The 21,727-nt window shown below is 47.1% G+C and overlaps 1 long non-coding RNA gene across 1 annotated transcript in view; it reads right to left on the bottom strand.

Moving 5' to 3' along the window:
- LOC104006680 (uncharacterized) overlaps window positions 1–21,727 on the bottom strand; it is a 96,501-nt gene that overhangs the window by 30,269 nt on the left and 44,505 nt on the right. Inside the window, exon 2 of the long non-coding RNA XR_680534.3 lies at window positions 14,771–14,883. This is a non-coding gene — a long non-coding RNA (uncharacterized LOC104006680). The remainder of the gene's footprint in view (window positions 1–14,770; window positions 14,884–21,727) is intronic.

A 21,727-nucleotide genomic window follows, 5' to 3' on the forward strand; every position in this document is an offset into this window, starting at 1 on the left:
GGATGGAAAGCAAGAACTCAAACAGATATTTGCACACCCATGTCCATAGCAGCATATTCAACAGATGATGGACACACAGACATGATTAATCCCTACAATGGAATGTTACTCCGCTGTGAAAAGAAAGGGAGTTCTGACACACGCTACGTGAATGAACCTGGATGGCATGTGCTCAGGGAAATAAGCCGGTCACAGGTGGACAAATTCTGTGTGGTTCCACTAGGTGAGGTACCTAAAGTAGTCAAAGTCGTAGAAAGTAGAATGGGTATTGCCAGGGGCTGGGGAAGCAGAGAGTGGGGAGTTGTTAGATGGTAGAATGGGTATTGCCAGGGGCTGGGGAAGCAGAGAGTGGGGAGTTGTTAGATGGTAGAATGGGTATTGCCAGGGGCTGGGGAAGCAGAGAGTGGGGAGTTGTTAGATGGTAGAATGGGTATTGCCAGGGGCTGGGGAAGCAGAGAGTGGGGAGTTGTTAGATGGTAGAATGGGTATTGCCAGGGGCTGGGGAAGCAGAGAGTGGGGAGTTGTTAGATGGTAGAATGGGTATTGCCAGGGGCTGGGGAAGCAGAGAGTGGGGAGTTGTTAGATGGTAGAATGGGTATTGCCAGGGGCTGGGGAAGCAGAGAGTGGGGAGTTGTTAGATGGTAGAATGGGTATTGCCAGGGGCTGGGGAAGCAGAGAGTGGGGAGTTAGATGGGTACAGAGTTTCACTTCAGGAAGATGAAATCATTCTGGAGGTGGATGGTGGTGGCGGCTGCACAACATTATGGACGTACACTTAAAAGCGGTGAAAATGGTAAACTTAATTTTATAGATACTTTACCACAGTGTAAGAAATAAAAAATATAAAAATGAAAACACATTGCTCACAGCCCCAAGAATGACTGAGATGGATTTTCCGCCAGCTCAGCAGGGGAAGGGCTGAGTCAGACTTGATTTGATTTGAAAGGAAGAGAGAAGAGCAGCCTTTCCTATCTGAGTTTGCACGGTCAGGTTCACACCTGTTACAAAGCCAAGGCCCCAGTAGCCATGCTGGACGCTGCACCCTGATATGGTTTGGATTCGGGTCCCCGCCCACATCTCCTATCAAATTGTAATCCTCGGTGTTGGGGGAGGGGCCCGATGGGAGGCGATTGGATCACGCGGGTGAACTTCCCCTTTGCTGTTCTTGTGATAGTGAGTTCTCACCAGATCTGGTTGTTTAAAAGTGTGGGCTGGGTGTGGTGGCTCATGTCTGTAATCCCAGCACTTTGGGAGGCCGAGGCGGGCAGATCACCTGAGGTCAGGAGTTCAAGACCAGCCTGGCCAACATAGTGACACCCCGTCTCTACTAAAATTACAAAAATTAGCCAGGCGTGTCGGCACACACCTGTAATCCCAGCTACTCAGGAGGCTGAGGCACGAGAATCCCTTGAATCCAGAAGGCGGAGGTTGCAGTGAACCGAGATCTCACCACTGTACTCCAGCCTGGGCGACAGCCAGACTCTGTCTTGGGGGAAGAAAAAAAGTGTGTGGCACGTCCCCCTTCACTCTCTTCCTACTGCCCCAGCCCTGTGGGACGTGCTGGCTCCCCGTTCACCTTCCGCCACAGTTGAAAGTTTCCCGAGCCCTCCCCAGCCGTGCTTGCTGTACGGCCTACAGAACCATGAGCCAATTAAACCTCTTTCTTTATCAATTACCCAGTCTTGCGTTAGAGAACGGACTAACACACCCTTTTCAGCACTCCCTTGCCCCATGCCTGAGCCCCTCTCATCCTTACTCCCCAGGGTTGGGGCTGGGTGGGAGGGAGGCAGGCAGGGAGAGAGGATCTCTTTTTCATTCATTACATTAGAATAACTTCTTTTCCATGCTGAAAGCTTAATGATTTGTTTTCTAGGTCACCTCAAAATGTCCCCAAGCCATCGCTGGAACTACCCAATGAAGTCATTCTTCCTTACAAAGTAGATTCCGTTGCTAGGGCTGCCATAACAAAATGCCACAGCCTGGGTGGCTTAAACAGAATTTCATTTCCCCACAGTCCTGGGAGCTGGAAGCCCAAGGTCCAGGTGTGAGCAGGGCTGGTTTCCCCTGAGGCCTCTCTCCTTCGCCTGCAGGTGGCGTCTTCTCCCTGTGTCCTCACAGGGCTATCCCTTTGTGTCTGTGTCCTCATCTGCTCTCCTAATAAAGACACCAGTCATACTGGGTTAGGGCCCACCCCAATGACCTCATCTAACCTTATTTATTATCTCTTTAAAGGCGCTATCTTCCAATTCAGCCATTCGGAGGTCCTGGCGGTTGAAACTTCAAGACAGGAATTTGGAGTGAGGACACAGTTCATTCCATACACAAAGACAGGAGCGGCTTCATCCAGAACCCGGAAGGTCTGTCCCTCTACAGAAACCCAGATCTAATCGTGTCGCATCCCACACCAGGTAGGTCTTTCTCAGTTCTTTCTCTGCTCCCCTGTTTGGGCACTGAAGGAAGTTTGCAAAGCGTGTCTGGCTGAACGTTCTCATTGCTTGACGGACTTCATCGCAATAGAGGGACCTCTTCCAAGCTGATGGCTTATTCAAAGCAAAACTCTAGTTTTCCCAATGAGATTTTTACGGTCGGGTGTAAGGCTGATCTTATCAAAAGGCTTTGTCAGCACACAGTCTCTGGATTTACATAGGGGCCTCTCGAGAAAGCCACATGGTGTCAAGACAAGGCTGGACTGTAGCCTCTCTTTTGGTAACCAGATTGACATATAATACCCTTCCCAGTCTTGTTTTTCAACTTAAATTATATATTCCCCAAGTCCCTGGCTGAATAAATAAACTGAATCAGGGGTGGGGTGTCCAGCTTTGAATAACACCACTCTGGTCTGTGAAACTCTAGATGCCTTTGTCTGGGACCTAGACCCATTGTTCTTGCTTGGCAATAATGGTTTGATTCTCACATTAAATGCATTAGTTTGATAAAGGGCCAAGAAGTGCACACTCATGAATCTGAAATGACCCCTTTCCTTACCAAGGCCCTGGCATGGACAGCTATCTGCAGGAGATGAAAGGGGCCCAGCTTCTATTTTTGTGGTCTCCCCAAGGAGCAAACTTTTTATGTCTACTTTGATGTAGACATAAAAAGGCATTTCTATACCAGCAATCCTTTAGCATGAGCATTTAGCATGAACATTTTGTATCTGCCCAGGAATTTCCAAACTTTGATGCCATTACAGTCTGGGAGAGCATGACTGACGCAAGTGAGCCAGGAGCACAGGCAGGAGCACCGAGCCCAGCTGCCTCCCGCACCCCCTCCACCCACCCCATCTAGAGCTCATTGCATTAGCAGCCGCCTCCCGCCCCTCTACCCACGCCATCTAGAGCCCACTGCACCAGCCCAGAGGATATGTCATTTGGCAGCAAAGCCTCATCACAGATAGAACCAGCTCCTCAGGCACCCTCATTCCTGGAGAGGCACTTGACGGGGCAGAGCCTGAAGCAGTTTCCAGGAAGACAAGAAGGCCAACTTCCCTAGGAACTGCAGATGGAGGTCCCACTCATGTCTTTCTGCGAATTAAGGTGGGGCCTTGGGGAAAGAGCAGAAGAGCTCCCCAAGCTGCCCGGGCCCAGGGCTCAGGCTGAGTACGGGCCGCATGCACGAGCTCCACCAGATCTCAAAAATGCGCAGTCACCATGTCCTCGTTGGGCCCGTCTTAGCCTGCCCCAGCTTGGGGCAGAAAGGGGCAGAGGGTGGTACAGTGCAGGGGAGCTGGTAAAGACTGGACAGGGAACTGCAAACCCCGCCCTTCCAGGGCCTTCCAGCCAAGTCTCAGTTTCTTTGAGGCTCCTCTCTTCCTTAGGATTAGCCTCCGCCCTCACCCACAGGCCGACCGAGGCTAATCCTCTGCCATTTCTAGCTGTGGACCCCGGGCAATATCCACTATACAGTGCTTTACTGTATCTACAAAATGGGGCTCATTGCCCCTTCCTTGGTTTGTTGGGTGGGTCCTATGAGTGATCAAAGAGCCCAGGGCATGGGATTATTATTACTGTACTTTCTGGGACTGCAGGGTCGCCCCTCACACCATCAGCTTATCAGAGAAGAATCAAAGCCTGGCTGTCCCCAAATGGCCTACGGAGCCAGGCCAGCATGTGGGCCCTCCCTGGTGGTCACACCTCACCATCCAGCACTCAGGGGCCTCTCGTCTCTTCCCACTAACAGAAAGAAATGTTGTGCGGCCACCGGCCTCTGTCTGAGCGCAGGAGACACCAAATGGGAGGGTTCTGGCAAAGGGAGCGGGAACTTGGCCCCCTTCTCACACCGTGCTCCTACCCTCTGGAATGCAGGGAGGGAGGCTGTGTCCTGCATGTGGCAGCTCAGAAACTAAATGCTCCTTATTTTATGCACACCCAGCCAAAGCCAACAGGACACTCACCCACCAAAGACCAGCCTTCCCATTTATACACGAAGGCCACGTTTCCCAAAGTCATGCTCAGGGGACCCTAGGAAAAAAGTTTCATCTTGAATTGGCTCTAATCTTACTGAGGATATTAATAATAAATAAATAATAATAATAATAAATATATTTATAATATGTTTATTATATATTATATAACATATATTTATATAATATAAATAAATAAAAATTATTAATTTATTAATTTTATTAATTATTAATTAATACATTTTTTTTTTAGAGATGGGATCTCACTGTGTTGCCCAGGCTAGAGTGCATTGGCTATTCACAGACGATCATGATGCAATCATAGTGCACCACATCCTCAAACTCCTGGACTCAAGTGATCCTCCCTCCACAGCCTCCCAAGTAGCTGAGACTGCAGGCACATGCCGCCGCACCCAGCCCTGGACTATTAATTTTTATATTTTTTATATCCATAGAGTCAGGCAGTTTCTGATGCATAGTAACCATGCAATAAATGTTGAATGAATAAATGTGAATGACCATACCCATACATAGACATATGCATCCATATAAATCTCAGCTTCTCATCTCATTCTCCCAAGCAATGCTAACAGCCTTGACAGCTTTTGACAAACTGATTCACAACAAAGCCTTGATTTTCCCATCCATGAAGTGGGGCTAAAATATGCCAAAATCTATGGATTGCCTTTAGAATTCAGTCTCCTTCAAAATTTCAAACTAAGGGTCTCAACCCCATTAGTGCATCACGAAGTCAATTTAGTGAACTGTGACCAACATTTTTAAAAAATGAGGTAGAAAATAAAAGGACCTACCAGAAAATATGATTGGAAATATCCAATCAGAGTGGAAATATCAGAGTCGATCATGGGGAGGAAGGTAAAGTAGGTCACTATTTTGTGAAGCTTTTGCTTTGGTTACGTATGTGTGTATGTGCTGGGTTGGAAATGTCAATTGCAGTTAAAAAAAAAAAAAAAAAAAAGGCTTGGAAGTCACAGCCCCCTAGTAGAGTGTCCATGGCCAGGTCTGAGGATGGGACACGGTGCCGTGCCTCGCTTTGTGGAGCCTGGCTCCAACCTGGGTTGGCAGAAGTGTTTTTCCCAGATCTGTGGAGTGGCTGCTGCTGTGCTGCAGCCCCTCTGGGATGTGTTTACTTTTTCACAATGCAAAGCTTTCACCTAGAAAATAAGCCCTGAGTGAAAAATCCAGACTCATGTAAGTCTGACATTTATTATTTGAAGGTAAAGAAACTACAATTAGGACTAAATTGGTCTCTTCTCAGGGGATGCATAAACACATCCCCCAGAACCTTTTTTAAAACATTGCAGACAGGGCCTGTAGTTCCCGTGTGAACGTCTTGGATCCAAAGGCTTATCTTTGAAGGAGAAAAGTTGAGGCTTGGAATTATAGAATCCTGAGCCCTTGGAGTAAGAAAGGTCCTTTGGAGTCACTGACCAGCCCCAGGCACAAGTCCCCTTTGTCAGGTCACTCCCTGAGCTAGGGATTTCTGCTTTCTGCCGGTACAAAACCCTGCTTCTGTCACTTTCAATTATTGATCCTAAAAGCCAAAGAGAAAAGAACTCTGCTCCCATGTAAAGTCCCTCAATCAACTTATCCTAAAGAGTTATTGACTTTTTTTTTTTTCTCCTTTGAGACAAGGTCTTGCTGTCGCCCAGGCTGGAGCGCAGTGATGTTGTCATGTCATGACTCACTGCAGCCTGGGACTCGAGTTTAAGCGATCCTCCCTCCTCAGCCTCCTGAGTAGCCGAGACTACAGGTGCACGTCTCCATGCCCGGCTAATTTTGTTTTTCTTTTGCAGAGACCAGGTCTCACTCTGTTGTCCAGGCTGGTCTGGAACTCCTGGGATCAAACCACCCTCCTGCCTCAGCCCCTCAAGGTGCAGGAATTACAGGGTCACACCATGCCCACTGAGTTAAGACTTTTTGATAGCCAAGTGATTGTACAAGCCTCTGAGCTCAACCCCACTTGAATCATCTTGAAAGACTTGATCATAATTCAAGTTCTTCTTTGGCACATTTTTATCATTGGCTATGGATTTACATAAAACACAATGAGTCACAGAGTGGAGAGAGCTATTAGATTGGCAGTCCCCAACCTTTTTGGCACCAGGGACCAGTTTCATAGAAGATGATTTTTCCACAGATGGTGGGGTGGGGGGTGGTTTTGGGATAAAACCGTTCCACCACAGATGATCGGGCATTTCTCAGATTCTCATAAGGTATGTGCAACCTATGTTCCTCACACGCAGTTCACAGTAGGGTTGGTGCTCCTGGGAAAATCTAACGCCACCGCTGGTGTGACAGGAGGAGGAGCTCAGGCAGGACTGGTCGATCACCCGTCGCTCACCTCCTGCTGTGTGGCCCGATTCCCAACAGGCCACAGACTGGTAGCAGACTGGTAGCAGTCTGTGGCCTGGAGGTTAGGGACCCTTACATGACATGAATATAAGGAAACCAAATACCCAGAAAGAGAAACCTGACCGGTGCTGCCCACATCCAGTGTCACTCTCCCTTATGAAGCCCTGAACTTCCAAGGTCTAAGCAGAGAAGGGCTTCAACAAGACAGTGTGTCTCTAGGTGGACAGAGGAGCTGGTGACATGGCCCCAGACTATGTGTGTCCTCCTTCCCTGTGGGGGTCCGTGCTGACTTCTGCTGTGGAAACTTCCTCTTGTCTCCACACCCGTGTCACTGCTCCATCAGAGCCCCCTTAAGCATGCTCAACACATTTTATCCGCTGATGCTCTGGGCACTCAGGAGTGTACTGAAATTTGCAGCAAGAGGATCACCCCCACTGTGCAAGATTCAAAAAGGGAATAGACTTGAGGCATTGCTTTTGACGCCATGGACTCTTAGGCTCTCAGTTCTGCCTGGGCCCCGGCTCTAGTTCTCTCCAACATGACGCCATCTGCTCAAGCCCTTCTGGAATCCTGTGCTAGAAGAGCACTTTACTTTATAGCCAAAGGTTCCATCTGGGCTTCCGGGTTTCCATCCTGGCCTGAACCACTTCTCCATTACTCACTAGCTGGATCTACCCTGCAACAAACCTCAGCTCCCTCTCCTACCAGCCAACAGGATCTGGATCTTATCACATGAAGTCCCCCTCGACCCACCCGCACTGTGATCCAGTAGCCTCATTGCTCCTTTTTCCACCCCACCGTCACCCCCCACCCCCAACAGAAAGTGAAAGAGTGCCTTCTCCAGACTTAAGGGACTCACACCCGAGTTCCTGTGCCCACTCTGATGGGCTCCATTAGGCACTCGTTATTTTTCGAAGTAGAGATGAATAAGTAAACACCACAGTGAATAGTCACATCCTCCCTTACTCAGAGACCAAACTCCCAGGCACTGAGGTGTCCCTAGAGACCTGCTCCAGTGTCCCCACATCCCTATCCCCATCAGCCTAACAGTCGCTTGTTCATTCACCACTGACACTTGTTCTGGGACTCTCATCTGTCCCCTGTCCTGTGCCCCACAGCTCCAGACATTCTGATGGTGGTTATGAGAATGGTTGTCATCGTTCTCACATGGGAAGCCCCATTTCTACCTCCAAAAGCATATCGGGGCCCAGGCACATGAGTCAGCAGATCCAGAGAGAAGCAGACAGCAGAAGCTGCCCCAAATCCAGTTCTAGTCATTCAACCACAAATGCAGAGCAAAATGCATCCCTCCTCAGACCCTCTCAGACACCACACCCTTGACTTCCCAGGAGATATTTGATACACTTAGATAGCATTTGAATAAGACTTTACTGGTGTACATCCATTCCTACAATCTTAGCACTGGAAACATCTCTGAGATCCTTTGATCTCTCTTATCGTTTTTACAGGGTAGAAGCTAAAGCCCAAGGGATTTGTCCAAATCCAGTCAGCTTGTTACTGAAATGACAGGGGCTGGTATACACCGAATGCCAACATGCCCCACATGATCTCCCCAAGGTGCCACATGGGGCAGTTGGACACTAAGGTCTTTGCCTTTCTTCCTACTGAGAGGTGGGGACAATTCCCTGCACCCTTTAAAGCTGAGTGGGCTCTTGGCTCCTCTGACTAGTAGAGTATGGTGGTGGAAATGATGCTGCATTCTACTGTGAGGTCACAAATAGCCCTACAGTTGCTCTTTGGAACCCTCGCTCTTAGATCCCCGAGCCACCGTATAAGAAGTCCAGCTACCCTGAGGCCGTGGACTGCGGCTGCACTCCAGTCTTTAAGCCCAGCTGTGCTCGGGTGTCTCACTTTCTACACCCCACCCTCAGCATCAGATATATGAGCCTCAGACCACCCAGACTGGCCAGTCTGCCCACTGAATACCACCAAGTGATGCCAGGCAATTCCACACAGAGAATAAGAACCACCTGGCTGAGCCCTGCCTGAAATCCTAACCCACAAAGTCATGAACTATATGTATATATATGACTGTTATTTTAAACCACTAGGTTTTGGAATAATTTCTTGTGCAGCAATGAAAAGCTAGAACACTGCCTGACCTCCTATACTGGTTTGCTAGGGCTGCCATAACAAAATATTGCGGACAGGATGGTTAAACAGAATTTTATTTCTCACCATTCTTGGGCTGGAAGTCCAAGATTTAGGTGTCTATGGAGTTGGTTTCTCCTGAGGTCTCTCTTTAGCTCGTAAGTGGTGTCTTCTCCCTGTGTCCTCACATCACCTCCCCTGTGTGTGTGTCTGTATCCTCATCTCCTCTTCTAATAATGACACCAGTCAGGTGGGATTAGGGCCCACTCTAAAGATTACATTTTTACTCCTTTGCTCCTGTAAAGACCCTATCTCCAAATAGAGTTACATTCTGAGGTACTGGGGCTTTGAACTTCAACATATAAACTTTGGGGGACATAATTCAACCCTCATACCTCCTTAAAAGGACGATTGACCTGTCTGTAATTCACATTCCCCAAGTACTGAGTTCTCACTGCTCTAGTAGGAATACCAACTCACTGCATATTCTTACTTAGACACTGCATAATCATATGTACTAAACTGAAATTGAAATACTATACAGGGACAAGAATGAAAGTTATGATTATGTGAACTCCTCCCTTGTGTACAATGGAAATACTAGTGCCCACCTCCCGTGATCATGAGAATAGGAAAAGCCCCAGGGGTATGATGACAACCAGCCAAGGAGGCTGGAGTCCTAGGTCATGCCTGCACATGTTACCCCAGGGCCTCTTCTTCAGGGTGCTGGGGGGAGGGCCAAACCTGCCAGAGTTTTTCAGGCACCAGCACAGATGGCTCCCCTGTGAGCCTGGCTCCCACAGTCAGGCTGTTAGATTAGGCACAAGTCCCACCTGCTGAAAAAAAGGGACAAACAGGATGCTTAGTGTTCCATTAAGGATCTTGCATTTCACTCAGCTCTGCAAGCTCCTGTCATGAATGACGTGTGTGATGCTGGGCCAGCCAGGCAGGGCCAGGGTGGGCAGCAGATGGGCACACTGACTTTCCCCTCTGCAGAGCCCAGAGCCAGGCCCGAGCCCCCCCCAGCCTGACAGCAAAGTGCGCTTGGCAAGCAGAGCCCGTGTCTGGTTTATGTAGAGCAAGGAAACCACTGGCAAGCGGCTCTCTTGGCCAGCGCTGTGGGACACAGCCTGGGCCCAGATTGCAGGGGTGTCTGGTACAAGTGAGGGGGGCTCTGCAGCATCCCGCAGGGAGAGTGCCTGTCCTTGGAGTAGAAGCTCAGTTCACAGCAACAGAGCTGAATCCTTTATCTGGGAAAGCTCTTTTTCCTCTGTCAGGCCACCTCACAGCATCCTCCCTACCACGTGGTTGTTTTCAACATTCAAGCTTCCCCAGGTGTCCCCTTTGTGTCTGCACTTCCAGCTCTCCTGTGCCTGTGTTGTGCTACCAAATTCTTCAAAAAGGGAACTTGCAGCCTCTCCCCTCAGCTCCATCTGCCAGGCCCTGGCCTCAGATCCTGCTGGTCTGAGCTGGGCGCCTGTGGGATTGTGCCTTACTCACTGTTCCTGCCTCTGAAACCTTCTCATTTGAGATGGGCTGCTCTTCCTGAGGCCTGCAGGCCTGCAGCAATTTGTTAGGCACAGGGCAAGCATCCTTGGGTGTGAGTGGGGGAGTCTGGGTCATAATGTGTGCTTTATCATTGGAGAGAGTCAGAGACCCAGGCCAACAGACAAATGCACCTAACCCCCTCAAAACTACCTCCTTTAATGCGTGAGGTTATTTTCCTCCACCATAGACTCTATCTCGGAAGCAAAAAGCCATCCATGAACAAAGACCTGGGACCAAGCCGCCTCATAATACTAGTGGGAAACAGCCCCACCAGCAGCTCGCACCTGCATCCTACTCTCCCGCTGCCTCACTGGACCCTTGCAGTTACCTGGGACTTCAGCAGAGCAGAGCCTCATCTTACAGAGGTCAAGTGTCCCACTGCTGCAGGGCCTTCAACCTGGGTGAGACGTGGCCAGGGTGAGGAGAGGGCGGGATGTGGGCACATAGCCCAGTACTCTTTCCCAGGCATCTGCCATCTGGGGCCAGTGGGTCACACGAGCCTCCCAGCCCACACCACAGCAGCCATGTCTCATGCTCCCTCACCATGCGGGTCCGCCCACCCCAGATGCTCCCTCCAGCCCAAAGTGTTCACAGCACCAACATGACTCAGCTTCAGCAGGAGGCAGGGATTCAGGGCAAACACAGGGATGTGTTCATGGCATGACCCAAGCCACCTGTCCGTCACCTGTGCCCACTGTCAGTTTATCAACAGCTCCATGTTCACCCATTCATTGTCTACCTACAAAACATAGCTGGCCCACTAAGTATGCTTCTTTTGCCAGCTGGCAGTGCTAAGCTTTGTCAGTAGAGGGCATTAGAGAAAGATTATAGAAGGAAGGGGCTTTCTGTCCTGGTTCCAGTGGGCCCTCTTGTCGAGGCTCCTGCAGGACATGGCAGCCAGCAATCCCCAGTGGCCAGGGACTCCCTTCCAGACCCCCACCTTGGGTTCAGGCCTTTGGCAAGATGTCTCTTGGTGAATACCTTTCCCCTGATACTAGAGGGGAGATTTCTAGCAAGTTCTGAAGGATGGATTTCCAGAAAGTCCTCCCATACAGTACCAGAGCAGCTTCTCTGCCATTCAGGGAGGCATAACCATGGCTGATTAGATCTTTCTAACTAGGTTTGAACCTCAGGTTGGGGAACAGGAGCCCTTTCTTGGGAAATGTATCTCAGCCCATGGGGGGCTGGCCACTCCTTATATATATGCTATTTCTTTACTCTTGAGTCCACTTCTAACTAGCCAATCCTTCAGGACGCCAGTCCCCTGTTATGTTAATAATTATTTTTGTTGTTGTTTTCTGTTTTGAGATGGAGTCTCGCTCTGTCACCCAGGCTGGAGTGCAGTGGCACGATCTCGGCTTACTGCAGCCTCCACCTCCCGGGTTCCAGTGATTCTCCTGCCTCAGCCTCCCACTGGGATTACAGGCACACACCACCACGCCCGGCTAATTTTTTTTGTATTTTTAGTAGAGATGGGGTTTCACCCTGTTGGCCAGGCTGGTCTTAAACTCCTGACCTCTGGTGATCTGCCCGCCTAGGCCTACCAAAGTGCTGGGATTACAGGCATGAGCCACCGTGCCTGGCTAATAATTCTTTATATTAAATTTTCCCTGTTCAAATTTCCCTGTTGGGCCCTGGCTGATGCACTGACTAAGGGGCTCCCTTTTTCCCTCTGAAAAGCAGTGTGGGTTTCCTAGATTCCAAGAAGGGAGACCAAGTCTTTGACGGAGGCAGAAATCATGCCACACTAGGGATAACTGGCTGGAATCGAGGGCGGCTGGAGGACATTCTAGCAGATGTGAGCCGCTGCCTTTAAGTTCCCGGGGAGCTGGCTTTGGAAACAGACTTGGCCTTGTTCTGTTGGATTCAGAAGTCAGATAGAGAGACAGCCAGGAGGCCAAAGCTATGGGGGAGGATTCCAACTCCACATACGTGAGGCCCTTCTCATCATTCTAGCTGTTTGAGCATGAAACACATGACTTCAGCCAGGCCCGAGCCTGCTCCAGCACACGCGCCTCAGGAGGGAGGTACAGGCTGGACAATTGCCTTCAGAGGACGATATGGAGGGTTTGGGGTATGATGAAGAAGATTTCTAAGAATCAATTATGCTGAGAAATTTTAACAAATGAAATATAAGGCAGAGCATTACAATGATAAAACAATAAGAAAATGCTAAAGAGTAATGTTAGACACCTCTAACCTAAGATCTTGGTCTCCATGTCATTCTAATAATGACATGTATTTGGCCAATGGATTAATAAAGTTGTTATTAAAAGTTTCTCTCCAGTTTTTACTATTTTGGTATAATGTATCTAGCTGGATAAAAGTAATGTATCAATAATCACACAGTTATGTTGATGCTCAAAATATACTGAACTGTATGAGCGAAATAACATTTTCAACTAAGGTAAGCACAGTATTGCCAGAATTTATATATTGTATAGATCTACAATTTAATTTTCAATTTGATCATAAAATCTCATTTGCTGTTTTTTATCTTAGGAACCCAAGGGCTGTTTAACTTAGACATTTATGATGTACTAAAGTAATTGTAAGGCTATTTAAATAGTTAAGCATTAAGCACGCATGAATTTACAGTTCTATAAATGTCCTCTTGAACTATATAAGATATGGTACTCCTGGAAACCCAGCTGAGAAACCCAAACCAGTTTCACACTGCCAAATAATTCATTTTCAATCAGGAAGCAATGTTTTTATCTTCACAGATTTAAGTTCACGAGCTTGACCAGGACACAGAAAGAGTCTGATTAATCAATCTGGTAACTTAGCAAATATCTAGTACTTGTCTGAGGCCGGACACTCTGAATACAGCAGTGAGAAAGACAAACGCAGCCCCTGCCCTCATGGAGCGAAAACATCATTATTCATCTCATAAGTGACACACAGGCTGAAAGTTAACAGGCTGGAACTAAGGCTGGGAGGAGGGAGGGCGTGTTGGGCACAGCCTCCATGGAGAAGGCACATGTCGGCTGAGCCCTAAAGGGTGGAGTGAAAGAGGTGAGGGGGATGTTTGCTGGGGGTGGGGTCGTTGCAGGTGGAGGAAACCTCACATCTCACCACGTGAGAACACAGCCCTTCAGACCTGGCCGCGAGAGGCCAGGGAGGGTGGCGGGGACAGGAACACAGTGCAGATGGGCTTTACTCTTTACTTAACATTTATCTTTATCTCACGCATCTTTATTTCTTATCTGAGAATCATGACCCATCAAAATATGTGTGCGTGCGTGTGTGTGCACTCTCGTGGGTGTGTGCGCACTCGCATGGGCGTGTGTGCACTCACGTGTGTGTGTGTGTTGGGTCCAGATGTAAGAAGTCTTCCTTAAAATTGACACGAGTCAAAACCTGAAAAATATGGCTTTCTCCTGAGTGAACTGGGAAACTATTGAAGGCTTTTGGGCCACAATGCTGACCAGATTGCATTTTAAAAGTTCTACCCTGGGGCCGGGTGCGGTGGCTCACGCCTGGAATCCCAGCATTTTGGGAGGCCCAGGCGGGTGGATCACCTGAGGTCAGGAGTTCAAGACCAGCCTGGCCAACATGGTGAAACCCCGTCTCTACCAAAAAAAAGTAACAGTTAGACGGGTGTGGTGGTGGGTGCCTGTAATCTCAGCTACTCGGGAGGCTGTGGCAGGAGAATTGCTTGAACCTGAGAGGCAGAAGTTGCAGTGAACCAAAACCGTGCCACTGAACTGAGGCCTGGGTGACAGAGCAAGACTCCTTCTCAAAAAAAAAAAAAAAAAAAAGTTCTACCCTGGTAGCAGAGAAGAGAAGGGACTGATGGGAAATGAGACTGGAAGCCAGGGAAGGGGCTGCAGTGGAGAGAGCTGGTGCTGTCCCACATCCGGGTCGTGCCAGTGGGGGTGAAGGAGACGTGGATAAGTGTGAGAACTATTCAGGAAAGAGAAACACCAAGATTTGGCGGTGAATTAATATGTGAAATGAGGTGATGGGAGGAGACTGGAGTCAGTCTCCCAGGAAGCCGGCCTGACAATGGCTTGTACGGTGGGGCTGCTTTCTACAAAAGGGCATCCTGGGCAGGAAGCAGGCTTGGGAAATGTCAAGTGTGAAGTCCTGTGAGCTGTTAATCTGGAGATGTTGAGCAAGTCGTCGGATATGTGGTCTGGAGTTTGGAGAGACAGACAGGATTGGAATGAGGTTTACTCAGCAATTAATTCCCAAGCCTGTACCCTTTGCCAGATGCTGCACCTTATGTTCTAGACCTCCATTAGTAAACGAACAGGTGCTAACACTGCCACCTGGAACCCAGAGCAGCTGCCATTTAAATGGAGCAGAGGTACAGGGATGGATACTTACCTAGGGTGAGTGTTTTCAGTATGTTGAAATGGGCTGCTACACTCATGATTGAAATAGAAGAATACTCAGCAGAAGGAGACCGAGACATGGAAAAACCAGCAGCATGTTCCGTCCTAAGAGACAAGGAAACAAAGCATTGCCAAGAGGTGAATGTGGGTGTCCAAGTCGATGCAAATATCAAATTGAAATGACAGATGTCGCCCACGTGATGGAGGTACTAACAATTTTCTCTCCTACTTCCCAGGTATGCTCTGAGGATGAATAAGGGAAGAAATATTAAAGCCCTATAAATTTCAGGATAGAAATTGCATATAAAATAGTTTTCATTATCTTTATTATCATCACTGTAACGGTAATGTCAAAGGTCAATGCCAGGAACCACAACTGTGAAAAGTTAAAGTGCCACCATCCATGACAACTTTTCTTTCAGAGATTAGAAACTGAACAGGAGGCTATACGAAAAAATAAAACATAGTGAAACTGTAAAAAGAGAAAACAGAAAAATAAATCAGGTTCATATTTCCTGGCATTCCCAATAAACGGTAGCTATTTATTTGTTGATGTGTTTATTTATTTACTGTTCTCTGTATGAAGATGTGTAGAATGCAATTAGTGCTTTTCTGATATTGAATAGTCTCACAAATCAAAGAACTCCCACTCTCTTGATGGCTAAGTCTCATGAACACAGAGAAGCTATCAGAGAGCTTCATGCCAGAGAAGTTAGCTCACAGGGCTTTGACTCCTGAGATGCTGCACTGCGAGATGGAATCCTACATCCCTAGGATGAAACCTAAGCAGTATAATCCCGTGAGACAAGGTGGAAATGTAAAGTGTAACGATTGTCATTGTTGTTACTAATGGTCTCTGTGATAATTGGAGGACACTCAGGACAGATGGCAGCTAACTGTAATATGGGACCCTGGATTGCATCCTGCAACAGAAAAAAAGGACATTAATAGAAAACCAACTAAGGTCTGTACTTTACTTAATATTGGACTAATGTTAATTTCCTCATTTTGACCATTGTAATGCAAATGTGTCAGATGCTAACATTAGGGGAAGCTGGATGAAGGGTATACTGAGCAGGAATTCTCTCTGCTTTACCTCACATCCATGACATCAGTCTAAGTCTTCAACATATTTTCATGCTTCAATTGGCTTTGGCTGTTTCTTCAAGTTTTTCTGCACCTCCGCATAGCAACTCACCTCATTTGGACCTACTATACTAGAAGAAGCCTGGACTCCATGCACGAGCTTGTAACAACAAATGAAATAGCATCACTGGCTCCTAAAAATCATGAATCTATCTTTTTACATTTTATTGTTTTAAATTTACTGCCTATTACTCCAATAATTATTTTTGTATGCTTGTTTTTAAAATATCTATGTCAAAGTATTCTCTGCACTTAGTCACTTTCTGTGTACCAATCTGCAAATGGTCCAGTTTAGTGTATAAACCATCTCAACTGAGGAAGACTTTGTCAGTGCTCACACCCACACATATAACACCCATCTCCATGTGCTACTAATTCGCCTGGCAAAAACATGTTATTGAAACAATGCATGTGTGCAAAACACTGAAATTGCCTCTTTTTGTGGTGGTATCATAAACAGTGAAATCTGACTGTATCATCAGGAAACACTTGCTCTCCTGTCTCAACTCACATTATTATTTGTAAATGTACTAAGTGTTATAAATGGAAGAGTTTGCCAAAATCAGCAAAGTCCATTAAAAAAAAAAACAGCCTGGATATTTGGCTCTGAAAACCTTCTCTGGCCAAATCCTTAAGTATTTTTTCCTGCTCAGGACTTGCATGAAAACCACAAGAGGACCTGTATTGAAGCCTATGGGCTGGGAATCCCAGTAGCAGCAGCACCAGATGGACCAGAGGAGACCCTCAGCAGCAGGGAAGCCCCTTTATCTAACCTCTCCTAATGTAAATGCATTTCGTCAGTGCATAATGCATGGCAACATCTCACTTAGACACAGAAAAATGAATTCCATGGAGGGAAGCATTATCTAGAATAACCTTGATTTAACAAGAATGATTTCATTGAGCAAGCATTGACCCATCCATCTGAAGAACAATTTGCTCAAAGAAACCACTAATCAAGAACTGCTCCAGTCAAAATGCTAACGAAGTAAGAAAGCAGCCTGCTGGTTTGGGACTGGGAGAGTGCAGAGCGCTAAGACCACGCTGCCTGCCAAGAGGCCGTGCCTCGCGTTTGAATCCCAGCAGTGCTGCCGGAGGTGGCATTGATGGATCCACATGTCCAAGCCAGAACTGAAGACACCTCTCAGGAGGATAGCAAGTGACCTGCATGCCAGAACATGTGGTTTTCTTTACAAGGCTTTCCACCTCTGCATTCTTCATTTTCTACTTTGCAGAAAGTGTGCACGCTACATGTTTTACAGGGCATACAGGGTGGCCTAATCCCATCCAGTCACCAAAAACATGTAGTTTATTTTTCCCTGCAAGACTGTCTTGAACAGCATGGCATCCCTCCATGTTCAGGCAAAGCACTGAAGAATGAAGCTAGCGGGGGAGCAAGAAGGCACCAGTGAAGCAAGTGTTACAAACTGCAAGATGGAATTCTGCTTAAGCAGAATGGAGAAGCCATTAAAGCCAATAATTCATGTTGGGATCCCTGAAAGGATTCATTTAGTTCTGCTAGCTACATAAAGATAGTCCCTCCAGAGCACAAATATGTAGCATTTGTTAAAAACAGTATCAGTGAAACTAGATGGTTAGAAATGACTGGGACGGCCGCAGGGGGACATCGGCACACCCTGGAAGGTGGCCCTCACCTCGTAGTGATGGAGTGGAGCTCTTTGTCCATCCTTAGCCACCCTCAAGATGCAGAAATGAGCAGACAGAGCAGAAAGCGGCACAGACAGCCAGGGGAGAGTTTCCTTCTGTCCAGACACAGGCAGGGCACAAACAGGGAATACCTGGTGTCTCCCCCATCACTTTCCTTTTGCTCAGATTAAAGAAGAAAACTGGAAACCACCGTTATCTAGGACATAGCAGCTCTGCTAGCAGTGAGCCAGGGCCACATGTGGACTGCGTCAGAGTGGTCAGGAGCATGAGATTTGGGGACAGAGAAGGGCATTGGGACAGGGGCTGCATCCATGCATTTGCTTCAATTCCCTCTCCTGCCAGAATCAGACAAACAGATCTGGTTTTCTGTTGTTGTTGTTTTAATGGAGATGGGATCTTGAGCTTCCAGCACCTTCTTTTTTAGTGTAAATATCTCCGTCAGTCCCCATCAGCTAAAATTACATTGAATGGAATGGGACTCAAGGCCAGCACCCTTGTGTTAGATGAGGGACCCCTCCATGAGTCCCGTCTCTCGAACCCCATATCCGACCCATGAGCAGGTCCTGTAACTCTACCTTCCAGATAGCACCGAAGGCAGCCAGCACTTGCCAGTTCCACCGCTGTGCCCCGGGCTGACCACCCAGCTCTTCTCTCCCCTGTGTGCTATATGGGCTTTCTAATTGGTGTCCCTGGGTCCTTCCTTGCACCCTTCATCCTAATCTCCACACAGCAGCCAAAGCAACGTTGTTAAAATATGTGTCTGATCACACCAGCCCACTGCTCAGAACTCTCCAAGGGTTGTGAGCCAAGCAGAGTCTTACACGGGTGGTGAGGCCCTGTGTAACTGGATCCTGTTATTTCTCTGAACTCTCTGTCTATTCTTCTTGCTCAAGCCACCCCAGCCATTCTGTCCTTGTAACTCCTTGAACTTTCCAGGCATGGTCCCCCAACAGGGCCTTTGCACCTGCTGCTCCCTCTGCCTATAAAGTTTATTTCTGAGGCTCATTTCTCATCTCTTCCCAGTCTTTATGCAAGCATGCACCCCACACCCCCCCCCCATTGCCTTTTCCTGGCTTTATTTCATTTATTTATTTATTTTGAGATGGAATCTTGCTCTTGTCGCCCAGGCTGGAGTGCAGAGGCACGATCTCGGCTCACTGCAACCTCTGCCCTGGCTTTATTTTACTTCGTAGCCCCTGTCACCATGTAACAAGCTATTGACTCCACTTATTTACCTTGCTTACTGTCTGTTTCCCTCAACCAGGATTTGAGAATAACGAAGACAGGCATCTGTTTGCTTATTTTGTTCCATGACGTATTCTGAGAGTCCAGAACAGTGTCTGATATACAGTTAATGCTCAGCAAATCACTGTTACCTTCACCGGTGGGATGAATAAATGTTGAAGGAATCGCAGCAATCAGGCAGGCTACAAGAGCACTGAAGAGCAGGCAAGAGATGCCGAGAACCCGCTGGTTCTGCAGGACAAGGCATTTCTCGATCTTTTGGTTAAGAGTGGGCAGAAGAGGCCAGTCGCAGTGGCTCACGCCTGTAATCCCAGCACTTTGGGAGGCCGAGGTGGAAGTATCACTTGAGGTCAGGAGTTCGAGACCAGCCTGGCCAACATGGTGAAACCTTGTCTCTACTAAAAATACAAAATTAGTCTGGCTTAGTGGTGTGCACCTGTAATCCCAGCTACTCAGGAGGCTGAGGCAGGAGAATCACTTGAATCCAGGAGACAGAGGTTACAGTGAGCCGAGATCATGCCACTGCACTCCAGCCTGGGCAAAAAGAGTGAAATTCCACTCAAAAAAAAAAAAAAGAGTAGGCAGAAGCACCCTCTAGCACAGCATTTCTCATCCAGCAGGCTGCCCATTAGAGGGTCCTGAGATCATTGCAATGGGCTGTGACCACCAATATAAAGAAAATTTTAAAAGAAATAGCCAGCCAGGGTGGCAGGTGCCTGTAGTCCCAGCTGCTTGGGAGGCTCAAGGATTGCTTGAACCCAGGAGTTCTGCCCTGTAGTGCGCGGTGCCCAACGGGTGACACCCATCAGGTATCTGCACTAAGTTCGGCATGAAGAGCAGTGGACCACCAGGCTGCCTAAGAAGGAATGAACCAGCCTGCTTTGGAAACAGAGCAGCTGAAACTCCTGTGCCGATCAGTGGTGGGATCACACCTGTGAATAGCCACTCCTGCCCAGGCAGCACAGATCCTGTCTCTTGCAAAATTAAAAACTTAAAAATTAAAAAAAAGAAAAGAAATACATAAATTAATAAAAATCAAATTTTAAAAAATTTAAGGAAATAGAATTTTTAAAATTGGAGTAAATCACATATAGTAAGAATAAGTATTATTTCAAGAAATTTCTGTTTCCAATCCACACACACATATATGTGTCAGATTGTTGCAATGTAAAATGTATCGCTTATCATAGTTCTCAGTCAAAAAAGTTTGGAGGCTGGGTGCGGTGGTTCACGCCTCTAATCCCAGCACTTTAGGAGGCCTAAGCAGGAGGATTGCTTGAGGCCAGGAGTTCAAGGTCAGCCTGGGGAACATAATGAGACCCCATTTCTAAAAAATAATTTTTTAAAATTAACCAGGCATGGTGTGTGTGCCTGTAGTCTCAGCTACTTGGGAGGCTGAGGCAGGAGGACTGCTTGAGCCCAGGAGGTTGAGGCTATATTGAGCCGTGCTTGCACCACTGCACCCCAGCCTGAGCGACAGAGTGAGAACCTGTCTCAAAAAAAAAAAAAGTTCTCTATTCCCCGTGACCAAAAGACTTCAGGAGTTTAAAGTATTTTCTGGTTTGAATCATGATTACGATGTTGTTATTGTATGCAACTAATGAAAACAACATAAACGTTATAAATGCTGATTTACAAATTGTGTTAATGCAAGGAGGAAATTTTAATTGGAAATGTATCACTCATATGATGAATTTTTTTTTTTTTTTTTTTTTTTGAGTTGGGCTCTCACACTGTCACCCAAGCTAGAATGCAGTAGCGTGATTGTGGTTCATTGTAGAACTCCTGGACTCAAGGGATCCTCCTGCCTCAGTCTCCCACATGGCTGGGACTGCAGGTGTATGTCACTACACTCACTCTATTTTTTGTAGAGATGGAGTCTTGCTGTGTTGCTCAGGCTGATCTCAAACTCCTGGGCTTAAGTGATCCTCTCAAAGTGCTGGGATTACAGGTGTGAGCTACTGCGTCCAGTTTGAATTTTCTCATTTTAAAATGTAACAGGATAAATATACCACTGCCAGAATGCAACATAGCTCGGAATTAATTCTTTTCCTACTTTTTGTGCTTTGTAGATATAACTTCTGGAAAACTCCTTCACAAAATTAAGCTGATGGGAATGGAAAAGGTTTGTTATAAAATGTCCATCAATTCTCCCAATTCTTTCCTCATTTTATTCCCCAGATCATCCAGGTCTTCACAGGACTCCTCCCCCAGAATGATGCCTCCTTTGACAATAGCTGGAGATGTCAGAAATGAGATCATTACTCAGCACTGGATGCAGTGGTGCGTGTCTGTGGTCCCAGCTACTCAGGAGGCAGAGATAGGAGGATCACTCGAGCCCAGAAGGTGGAGACTGCGGTTAACTTTAATCTGCACTACTGCACTCCAGCCCAGTTGACAGAACAAGACACTGTTTCTTAAAGAATAATAATAATAGGTAATACCCCTGGCGTAGCTGAAATACTCACATTTTAACGGTTTTGGAGAGAGAGATCTTCCATGGCCTTTTTGGTGCTCCCATTGTGTGTGCTTACGTAGGGTGAGCTTGTGGTCAACATTTCTCCAGGGCTCTGCTCGTTTTTCTGTATTTTTTTCTTTCCGTTCTTCAAGCTGCATAATCTCTACCTATCCTGTATATCTACCTTCAAAGTTTGCTGATCCTTTTTATTTGAACAACTCAAATCTCCTGTTGAGCATTTCTAGCGATTTTTAAATTTTTGTCATTGTGCTTTTCAATTCCAAAATTCCTGTTTGGCTCTTTTTTGTAATTCCTCTCTTTAGTGACGGTCTCTATGTATGAGTCATTGCTATCAAACCCTTTTAAAATTATTTACACGTGGTTTCCTTAGTCCTCTGAAAACATTTGCAATCCTACTTTGAGTATGCACCT

Source organism: Pan troglodytes, chromosome 5, assembly GCF_028858775.2.
Source record: "Pan troglodytes isolate AG18354 chromosome 5, NHGRI_mPanTro3-v2.0_pri, whole genome shotgun sequence".
Lineage (NCBI taxonomy): Eukaryota > Metazoa > Chordata > Mammalia > Primates > Hominidae > Pan > Pan troglodytes.